The sequence below is a fragment of the Numida meleagris genome, chromosome 22 (assembly GCF_002078875.1).
Source record: "Numida meleagris isolate 19003 breed g44 Domestic line chromosome 22, NumMel1.0, whole genome shotgun sequence".
NCBI classification, from domain to species: Eukaryota; Metazoa; Chordata; class Aves; order Galliformes; family Numididae; genus Numida; species Numida meleagris.
In genome coordinates, this window is record NC_034430.1 from 5,885,292 (window position 1) to 5,896,335 (window position 11,044).

Below are 11,044 nucleotides of genomic sequence, written 5' to 3' on the forward strand. Positions count from 1 at the left end.
CTGTCCCGTTCCACCGGGCGCTGTCCCCCTCTGCCTTACGTGCACGGTAGGCAGAGTCAGTAGCTACAGGGACGTGGGGGGCAGGACACAACTCTGCAGCCGTCAGTGCGCTGCTGGGAGCCTGGTGGTTGGCACACGGCGGTCGTGTGGATGCTGCACGGCCTGGGCTTGGTGATGCATTGGTGTATCCATCACTGCGCAAATCCTGCATTCTCCCTTGTGGTCTACTCAGTCATGTCCATGCTTTGGGACAGGGGTTGTCCCTCCTCAGTGCATTGCACCTGAGCCTTTGCGGTATGCAATGGTATATTGGCAGCTGGGGAACACTCATTTTTGCCATCTCTCGTCTCTCTGCGTGCAGCATGATTCAGACCATGAGGGCAAAACACCACCTTCCCTGAGTCACCTTTCCTGCCCGATCCCTTCCTGAGGAGGAGCACTGCAGGAAGCGTGCTGCAGGGTGGTCACTGCACGCTGTGGTGTGGCTTTGTGAAACCGCTGGGGAGAATGGCCGGCAGAAAGTGCTGTCATCCCACTCCTTCTTCCTGCTCCTGCCCCACCCGTGCACTGGTCCTGGCAGAGCTGTGTGTGCTGTGTGCCAAGATCCAGGTGAGAAAAAGCCCACGAGTTAACAACACTTAATAGGGTGTATCTGGTCTGAGTGGCACCACGGGAAACCAAACCATAACGATCCATAAATGAAAATTAAAGAGCATTTTACTTGACCACAATCTGCAGGAAGGAGCAGATGGTTTCTGCTTGGTTCTGTGTCCAGGCCTGGGGCTCCCAGCGCAGGAGGGATGTGGGGATGTTGGAGCGGGTCCAGTGGAGGGCCGTGAGGATGATATGAGGGCAGGAGCACCTCTCCTACGAAGAAAGGCTGAGGGAGTTGGGCCTGTTTAGCTTGGAGAAGAGAAGGTTGTGGGGAGACCTCACTGTGTTTTCCAGTACTGGAAGGGAGACTATAAAGGGGGACCGACTTTTTACACAGTCTGATAGTGACAGGACAAGTGGGAATACCTTTAAACTAAAAGAGTGGAGATTTCTGTCAAATGTTAGGAAGAAATTATTTGCTCAGAGGGTGATGAGGTGCTGGCGCTGCTGCCCAGAGAGGCTGTGGATGCCCCATCCCTGGAGGCTTTCAGGGCCAAGTTGGATGCGGCCCTGGGCAGCCTGAGCTGGTGGGGGGCAAACAGCCCATGGCAGAGGGCTGGAACTGGATGGTCTTTAAGATCCCCTCCAACCTCAGCCATTCTGTGACTCTATGGTAGCTTGCTTTTTGGTGATGGTTACCACCATTCACAGCATTTACAACAATTCTGATGTGTTCTTCCATTTCTGTCACCACGACATTGAAGGACCAGTTGAATGTTTTCAGTATTTCTTAAAATGTAAACTAACCTTCTGAGGTAGCTGCCTCATGGACTCTTCCCCAGTTGATATATCAAAGTGACAGCCTGAGATTGTAAGCACCAGGGAGTTCCAGCAGTGCCTTTTCCTGGCTTTATAGTGCTAATTTGGGGAACCCATACCTTCTTGCCCATCTCTGGACAATCTTTTTGTTGAAGGCTTAGCTCTGACCTGGAACTGGGGACCCTTCATCTTCTGCAGCTCAGGAGGGAAAATGTTTTCCTCTTTGTGCTGAAAAAGGACAAATTGCTATTGGTAACGAGAAGGTTAAAAAGTCTGCAGAGCTGAGTGATGCCAAATAAAATACGGCAGTGTCCCCTTGACCCAGACAGGCATCTCAGCAACCTGTCACCAGGAGGAAAAGTGGAGAACAGACTTGATTTGGTTTTTAAACCGAGCCTGGAAAGATTTAAAATGAAACACAAATGCAAACAACATAACGTATTTCCCATACAAATGCTATGAATCATTTCACATTCTTTATTTTTATTTCTGGCTTGGGATTTTTCAGGGAACTCAGGGCCTCCAAAGCACACACAGCAGCTATAGCTGATGCAGTTCCAGACACAAGACTCCAAAGTAAAGGATGTATGCACCTCAAAGTCTGCTTCTGCATGGTAAGAAGAGTATAGTAATCCCATAAAGACACCTGGACCCTGTTAGGCCAAACAGGGTGTTAAATATTGGATTTGTGTCACAGTTTCATTAGGCCATTGTGCTTTGATAAGTAATAAGGGTGCTTAGGCAAAGCCTCAGGAGTTCCCCAAGAGAGTGCAGCATTTCCAAGCTGTTTCAGACCTGCACAAGCAGTGTGCAGTCACCAATCAGCAGACCCTCCTCGCTTGCCAGCCTCATTATCACTAACTCTGCAGTCAGGTGGAATGAGTGCTGCTGTGTGCGGGTGGAAAGCTGCCCTGACCAGAGCTCAGAGGGATGAGGAGTGCTGATGTGGGAGCTGGGGTCTTCACAAGCATCGCTGTCACTTCCAGGTTCATGTCTTCCTCTCTTTTGTGGAGGGCAGGTATGATGCATGTCTATACCTTCTCTTCGTCTCTTTCCCCATGGCAGTGGACCGTCCTGCCTTCCCTGTCCTTGGCAGATTCATCATGGAACAGGTGCAAATCTGCAGAGATTTTTTTCCTCAGCAGGAGAAGCTCTGCTCTCATGGGATGAGCTCATTCCCTCCAGAGGATTTGTTTATTTGTTCACAGCAAATGAACAATGAGAAGAGTCTCCTGTGTGCACGTTTAAGGGATGTCGGGAGGGCCTTGCTCCTGTTGCAGGAGTGGTTACTCACACTGTGGCTCTGAACTGACTTCATTTTCACCTTCCCCGTGACCTGCTTTCTGCATGCAGCCCTGTGGTGTGCAAACACAGTGCTGCCTTGCTGAAATTCCCCTGTCACAACCCTCCCCAGGCAGCTGGCTGCATCACCAGAAAGGCAACCACTTGCCTCTCAAGCAAAGGCCCCAGTCCTGCCAGCTGGTTTTCTACCACAAGTGAATTAAATGCAGTAGCTATATGGATCTCAGTTAAAGTCCAAACTGCAACAGAGCAGACTTATTTGGGTCCCAGCCTGAAATCATGGACCCGTCCTGTCTTTCTGCCCCTCCGAAGCAGCGGGACAGCAGCATGAGATGGCACTGCTCAGGCAGTGGACTCAAGTCACTGTAGGGTTTTATGCTGCTTTTCTCATGTTTCTTGAAACCTGTCCCTCCCCTTTACAGCACCTTTTTATTCTTGCTGAAAGCAGTCAGGGAGCTTGCCTGGACATGCAGTAACGGCGAAACTCCAATGCACACACAGTCAAACGTTTGCTAGCCCACAGTGCAGATACAACAACACGGGAACCTCCTGGGGGCACCATGCCTCCCGAAACCCCCACCTCTCACTGATCAGCGTGGGAAAAGCAGTGGGGACCCTGCGTGTTCCAGCAGAGAGAGAGAGACTTATTTCTAGCATCGTGTCTGCTGTACTCCCTGAGCCAAACTGTGCTCTCGGGGGTCATTCCACAGGCTCCAGAGCTTGTCCCTTGAGAGCGTCTCCATACTGTGTGCCATGCCACCCTGCCTAATTTGGGGGTTTCTCTGTGGGCACAGGACTGCAGGATGTGGCGTGCTGGCCCTTGTTATGAGGCTCTTCTTCCCCTGCCTGGCCAGGGGATGCAGGGATCTCTACATACCCCTTTCAAGCAGGAAACACATTTTATTTTGGATGAATTTCACTCAGTGGTGGGGTGAATGGACATGCTGGGAAGGGAGCACATGACACTGGGAAGCTGTGTATGTTCTGTGTCTTTAATGTGGACATCATCATTAGGTGAGTTAGCTGCGAAAGGGGATGTGTAGGGTGCCCAGAGGTGGATTTCCATGCTCTCTGGCTGAGGCAGCGAGATGCTGTTCTCCTGCAACCACTTGTGGCAGCAGCTGCACTTCCTGGCAGGGAGGGCAGCGCTTGTTTGAATGTTTGCAGTGTTTTGCATTGCAGTATTTGGATGCCAAAGCTATATGCTGCCGTAAAAGTTAATTAGCCAGATAACTAATTAAAGACTTCTCCCTTTTATTGTTGCCAACTTGCAATTCAGAAAGGGGCTTGTGTCAAAGTAGATGCAACCACACATCCCAGTGAAAGAAGTGATAAACCATTCAAGATCCAATTAACCATTCAGGGGATGGATGTGGGAAAATCCCATCATGGTCAGGAGGAAGAAACGTCCCAGTCCCATGCAGGAGCAGCACAACTGAGTGGGCTCTGTATGCCTCTACAGAGGGGCTCTTGCTGCAAAGGGGTGGGTAGCAGTCTGGAACTGAATGTGATGGACAGGATTTGGAGGTGCCAACAGACACCATGGTGTTGGAATAGTCCCCAGGAGGGTGACGTGTCCGTAGGGACTTTGTTAGATCCCCCATGCTGATGGGACTCTAAGCTAAGAGAGGATGTTCCCTGCTGCAAGGACACGGGCAGGTTCTGCTCGTAACACTTGCTGGCGGGTGGTCCATGCTCGCTGTGCTGCTCTGCTGCCCTTGGGATGTCCCCATACGTCGTGGGTGTCAGTGGAACAAGAGAGGATCAACCAGATGGATGCCCTCTAAGACTGTCACATTTCTGTGGGTCACTGCAGAGGAGATTCGTAATGTTTCTTTAAAAAAGCATCACCAGCAGCGTGGTATCATTCAAACTGAGCCCCTTTATCAGTGGTATAAGGGAGTGCTTCCAGTTGCCCCAGCAGTGTCTTGACCTGCCAATTCCTGGGGTCATTTTGGCCCCAGGGAATAAGCAGTGAGAGGGCAGAGGGTGGAAGAGCTGGGGTGAGGTTTGGGCTCACTGGCCTGGCCACCAGCCAGGAGACGTGCTGTAACTGCATGGCACCAGGCCCAGAATTTCCAGGAGGGCCGAGCTCGCTTCTGAGCTTAGGAGAGGGGCCCGCGTTTCCACCAGCACTTTGCACGTGCTGGGTGCACCCAGAGCCTGGGCTATTGTGAAATCCCAGCCTGGTTGAGGGTGGCTGAGTGTTTGAAATTCCACCAGGCTGCCCAGCCCTCCCTTCCCACTGAAAAAGAGGTGGAATTGAGCAATTTGAGCAAGTGTTCTTTGGCTGTTGGAGCTCACGTACTCTGCAGAGCACAGGGGATGATGCTGATTTCACCCAGCTGCTACAGAGGGGCAGTATTTTAAGGCTCAGAGTTCTGATTGCACGACTGCTGAGGTTGGTCCACTGATACACATTTACACCAGATGAGGATCTGGCCAGAGTCTCGATACTGGGAGAATATGCTTCCCACCCCCGCTGCTATCAGGCCCAGCCCTCAGATGACAAGAATTTAATTTAAAGGCTCAATCTCTTGTCTGAACAGCTCCCTCCCTCCCCCACTCTGATGGGAGGAAAAGCTTCGGAGAGGCATCAGACGAGTGGGAAAGCTTTGGAGAGAGCTGTCTCTTGCCCTTTAGCCATCCAGAGAGAAAGAACTTATCTGAATGAAATGAGGATCAATCAGAGAGAGGCATGGGAAAAGCTGGGAAAATGAGCCTCCAGTGATGTATATTCATGGGGGGGAAAACCTCCCCCAGACATGCAGAAGCTTTGATGAAAACCCTCCCAGCTGTGCTGAGCCTTTGAAGTGACACAGCAGAAGTGCATTCACGATTACCCAAGAGATAGAAGCAAATGAGCTCTCAGTCAGCTGAATCCTTGTATTTAGGATAGGCTTTAATGCTTACTTTTTATATCTCCTTCCAAAATTAATGAGCATCATCTGCACTGTGTCCCATCATTCCTTTTCTCCCCTTCCTCCTGCACCGCACCTCAGATAACCTACAAAGCCAGCAGCATGTTCCCAGTGGGCAGGAGATGAGGCAGCCATGGTGCTTCATGCTCCAAACTGGAAAGAGTCCTGAACAATTAGCAGGAAATAAAAAGCTAGTGGAAATGGGGCTTTTTTTTTTTTTTTTTAACCCTAAAGGAAGTTTCTGTAATCTCCCTGCATAGCTTATGTCAAAATGCCATAGCATTTCAGCAGCAGTGTTCCTCCTTCTTCCACACTTGTCTCTAACTCCTCCTCTGAGCAGAATCTTTGGAAGCCAAGTCTGAAATCTGTGCTCTGGTCCTTTAGCTGAGCAGTGCTGCTTACAGATGGGAACACTTTTGCACACGGGGGTGGAGAGACAATTCCCCACCATTGTAGTGCCCATGAGGGCCACTAACACCTGCACTCCATGGACCTGAACCTCCTCTGCTGAGTTTGGATGAGCACCCAAGCCCCATCGGAGCTGCTGAAGGTTGTTTATTGCTAGAAGGTCAGTTCTTGCAGAAATCTTGCTCAGAAACACACTTTCACCCGGCCTTTGCTTACCATAGCTGGATGGCATTCTAAATGCAAAGTGCTCTTGAGTTCCCCCTCTGAGAAAACTCAGGGGCTGTCCAGTAACCTCATTTCTCCCTCGTGCTGCCTTTCCCAGCAGGTGGCTCCCTTGCAGGAACACTCAGTGGAAGCAGACAGATGCAGCCATCCAAGTCAGTGATGTGCAGCATCCTTCAAGGTGCATTGGCAGCTCCAGGTGATCAAAGCCTGTCTTGTGATGCAGTGGCATTTTCCAGGATGTTTTCTTTTAACTCTATCAGGTACTTTGAAAGAAAGTGAGTCAGTTGGTTTTTTGGTTGTAAGAAGCCACTTTGGGAATGGTCAGAGACAAGACATTGCTCAAGAGCTCAGTTAACTGAGAGCCTCAGCACTGCCAAGGCTGTGGTGGGACTTGTGCTTGTTTCTGCCCCTCGAGAAGGTCCAAACTCCAATCCTCTTTCCTGGCTGCCACTGGATCACCCTGGATCTGGCTCACCCAACTACAGACCCCCCTTTCCCCCATGCCTCTCCCACAGCAACCTCTGTAAATCGGGAAGAACCAGCTTTCTACCATCCCAATGTGGTCATTTTGCCCCGATGCTTGCAAAGCCCTGGCTTTCATTAGTAAGTGTGCAGCTCCATTTGTGGCTTCTTTGTCTCTCAGCCCATTTGCCCAGCTCTGGCCCTGCTTTGATCTCTGCTGTAGGCAGTGCCGCATGCCCAGGTTAGCAGGAAGAGTGTGTTGAGTCAGGAGGGCACGCGGAGGGCCCATAGCTGGGATCTCAGCTCTGATGTCTGTGTTGTGCACTCAGCAGTTACAGCTTCTGTAGTGAGCAAGACATTTCTAGATGGCATTTCTGTAGCTGAATATAGTAACTCAGAAAATCCTGATGTTTTACACTCATAGAATCATAGAATCAAGGCATCAGTAGGCTTGGAAAAGACCTCTAAGATCATCCAGTCCAACTGTTCGCTTAGCACCAATGTTGCCCACTAAACGTTGTCACTAAGTGTCACTGTGTTCACAGGGGTGGATAGCGATAGGACAAGGGTTTTAAATGAGAGAGTTTAATGGTTTTAAACTGAGAGAGGGGAGATGTAGGTTAGATATTAGGAGGAAGTTTTTCACATAGAGGGTGGTCATACACTGGAACAGGTTGCCCAAGGAGGTTGTGGATGCCCCATCACTGGAGGCATTCAAGGCCAGGCTGGACGTGGCTCTGGACAGCCTGATCTAGTGGTTGGTGACCCTGCACTCAGCAGGGGGGTTGAGACTAGATGATCTTTGAGGTCCTTTTCAACCCAGGCCATTCTATGATTCTATGATTCTGTGATTCTAAGTACTACATCCACCCTTTCCTCAAACACCTCTGTAGATAAACTTACTTTGCATTACCTTGGGAGATTCCTTTGTCTGAGAACACTTAGTTATGTTTGTGTTGTGTTTTCAAGGTTTTTTTGGTAGTGTCTTAAAAGTGTGAATATGAAGTGAGCTATTAAGCGCCTTTATACACAATTAGAATGAGAGTAGTCCATGCATACTCAATTAGCATGAAAAGGGTGTTCACTGAATTTACTGTAATTTAATTCAAAGTGTGTTTAGATGAATGGGATCAGTGAAGGTCATCAGATTCCAAACTGCAGCAACTACATGAGAGCTCACTGCCACTTTTCTTCCCTGTTCCATAAGGCAGGGATCTGCCTGTGTCCCAGCTGACTCAGGCACTGTAGAAGAGGCCCAGAATACCTGCTCTTCCCAAAATGATCGCTCTTCCTTCATGATAGACACTTCTCGAGGAGCCTTGTCTCCCCTCACAGCACGTCCTGCTTCACAGGGTCTCTTGGGAACGCAGAGGCTTTGTCTGCCCTCAGGTGTGTTTATACATGCGAAGATCTTTAGTGGGGCATGAGATATCTTTCCCTTCCATGAGCCAACAAAAATGTCATGTCTTGAGAAAATGAAATTAAATCTCACGCGTCACCTGTCCCACAGGACAGGTAAACACAGTCCTGGAGGAGCTGTTAAAGGGGCCCAAAGTTTGCTGTAGGTGAGTGAATTCCTAACCATTTCTTGCCAGGATCTAAGAGGAAAAGTCAGGGCTCAGTTATTTTTGTACACACAAAGACAGCATTGGCTCTCTGCCCTGAGCTCTGCATAGAGCAAATGCAGAAATGGGGCAGCTTAAACCTAATGGTTGTTCATTCTCTCCAGACTGGGTTACATGAAGGAGGGTGTGCACTGGCTTCCAGGTGGGTTGGTCAGGGTGGTGGGAGTTACCCCAACCACATGGGTGAAGGAATAAAGCGAAAACCACTGAGTTGGGTTTTTTGGGCCCTCTCTGAGCAGCATTTCCCCCAGCAGATGAAAAGTGCATTTGTTAAGAAAAAGTTAAGGTCAATAACTTTTTGTTTGAAAGAAGCAAATGCCAAAGACAATTTCCCTATACTTTCTGCTCATTTTTCAACAGTAATAAAATATAAATGTTGTGTTGTTGTTTCACATCCTCCAGCTTATTTGTGGTTTTCTTCATCATGTTCCCATTGGCAGATGGCCTAGACTAACCACCACTAGTGCTGAAAATGCCTTTTTATGTTTGTTTTGTTTAGAGTTATAAAAAAAATAGCTTTTCCCATGTCACCTTTTCTCAAACTGTGTGTGTGTTACAGATTTGCTCTTTTCTGGCATGAACAGAATTATCTGAGTACCACTGGACACTTGCTGTTGCTCAGTACTACTCAGCGTCAGCCATCCTTTCTAAAGGATCTGCTGTGAACTTGGGAAGGCCGAGTGCCTTTTATGCCTGTTCTGTAGTCACTGCAAAGCAACGTGCAGGATGACAGAACGCCTCACTGAATCAACACACAGCAGCCAGCAGCGCTTGACAGCACTGTCCACAGAAGCCCATTACCTCCTCTAATTAATCCTCACTTCATTAAGCATAAAGAAGGCAACTCATGGGCGTGTGGGTGTGATGAGGCTGTGGTTGGTGCTCCTCTCCTCACTGCCTATTGGGTGTAAGCATGGGCTAGGCCATGGGCACTGGACAGAACAAAGGGGAATGCTTTAAACAAAAGAAGGGGAGATTGAGGTTAGATGCTAGGAAGAAATGTTCTACTCGGAGGGTAGTGAAGCACTGGCACTGCTGCCCAGAGAGGCTGGGGGTGCCTCATCCCCGAAGGTGCCCAAAGCCAGGCTGGATGGGGCCCTGGGCAGCCCGATCTGGTGGGGGGTACCCAACCCATGGCAGGGGATTTGGAATTAGGTGATCTTTATGGTCCCCTCCAACCTCAACCATTCTGTGATTCTATGACTCAGTGATTCTGCAGATACACAGAGGGAACCACTGGCACTGGGCGGGCACAGCCATGGCCTCTGGGCTCTGCGTTGAGCTGCGCTGTTGCACAAAGCTGCTGCTTGCATCACAGCAGATCTCACTGCGGATCTTCAGTCCACACCCTCTTCACCCTATTTAATGCTCCACTTACCCAGCAACAACCGCTTAGGCAGAAGACCTTCCTCACATCTCTGGTCCCCTGCTGAATGCTAGCTTGAAGCAAGAAGTTTGCCTGCACCAAGAGCAGGGGTCAAGGTCTTCTGTTGTGCTGTGCCTTGGAGGATTTGGCAAAGCCCCATCTCTGGTATCAAAGCTGCCGGTGGACACATCTAGGAGAAGGGACATAGCAGCGGTCTGCATAGTAGTTTCCCTCCAGGAGAGTGCTCCTTCTCTCAAGGAAATCGCTCAACCAGAACAGGGCTGGTGAGAGCAGCTTGCAGAGGGCTCTCTGTTGTGACAGAGGATTTTTAGCAGACAAACCTGTACTTATGAAATGAAGTCTGCCTCACATATAACAGAGGAGGATCATAGAGGCAGCTACTGTAATTACTGCTAATGATACTTACCCATACGTTAGTTCCATATAAACCTTTTTTATTCCCTGTGCAAACAATGAATAATGAGCAGTCATCGCCTTTTTAGGAGTTACATCATGTCCCCTGGGACAAAGACCATCACTGAACAGCTCCTTGTACATGGATTTCTGGGGCTTTGAGTGCCATAGAAGCATGTCAGAATGGCAGGTGAATTCATTAAGATCAGGAGGGACAAGTTATCTGGAGGGGAAAAGCTGCTCCCTGTAGACTTTGTCACAAGCTGTGTATCAGTAGTTCAGTTTTCTAGGGGATTATTTCAGGGTATGGAGGAAATCTGATTTTGGCTTGTTTCTTTTGCCACTGAAATTGTAAAGCCTTTGTCTGGGAGCTCTGGTGGAAAACAGGTTTGCCATTTCAGGGATTCGAAGGCTTTTGGCATTCCTACATTTGCTTCCCTATTACACACCTTCAATTTAGTCCCCTCACCTCTGTTTTGGCAGTTCTCAGCCTTATGTGAGCAAAATGTCTCTCTCAGCGTTGATTAGGCCTCAGGCATGTGCTTGTGAAAACACCACACAATTTTTCTTTCCAACATCATCCGAAGTTGGATTTATTGCATAATAAATACGTTCACTGGAACTAAGGTGAGGTGGTGGTTAGAAACAACTGTGGTTTGCATTGCCTTTCAGACCTCCAAAGCCTAGCTCTCTGTTTTGTGCTGATGCATTACAGTTGACAGCAGTAATTTTTAGTGACAGATACAGAAACATCCTTAGGGAAAATACAACAGTGATGGAAGTTTCCTGTGGGAAAAACAAATCTTTTTTTTCTTCTCCTTCTCCTTCTCCTTCTCCTTCTCCTTCTCCTTCTCCTTCTCCTTCTCCTTCTCCTTCTCCTTCTCCTTCTCCTTCTCCTTCTCCTTCTC

The 11,044-nt window shown here is 48.9% G+C and overlaps 1 protein-coding gene across 1 annotated transcript in view; it reads left to right on the forward strand.

The window, feature by feature from the left end:
* GRHL3 (grainyhead like transcription factor 3) overlaps positions 1-11,044 on the forward strand; it is a 106,655-nt gene that overhangs the window by 53,770 nt on the left and 41,841 nt on the right. The gene's annotated exons all lie outside the window — the stretch shown is intronic.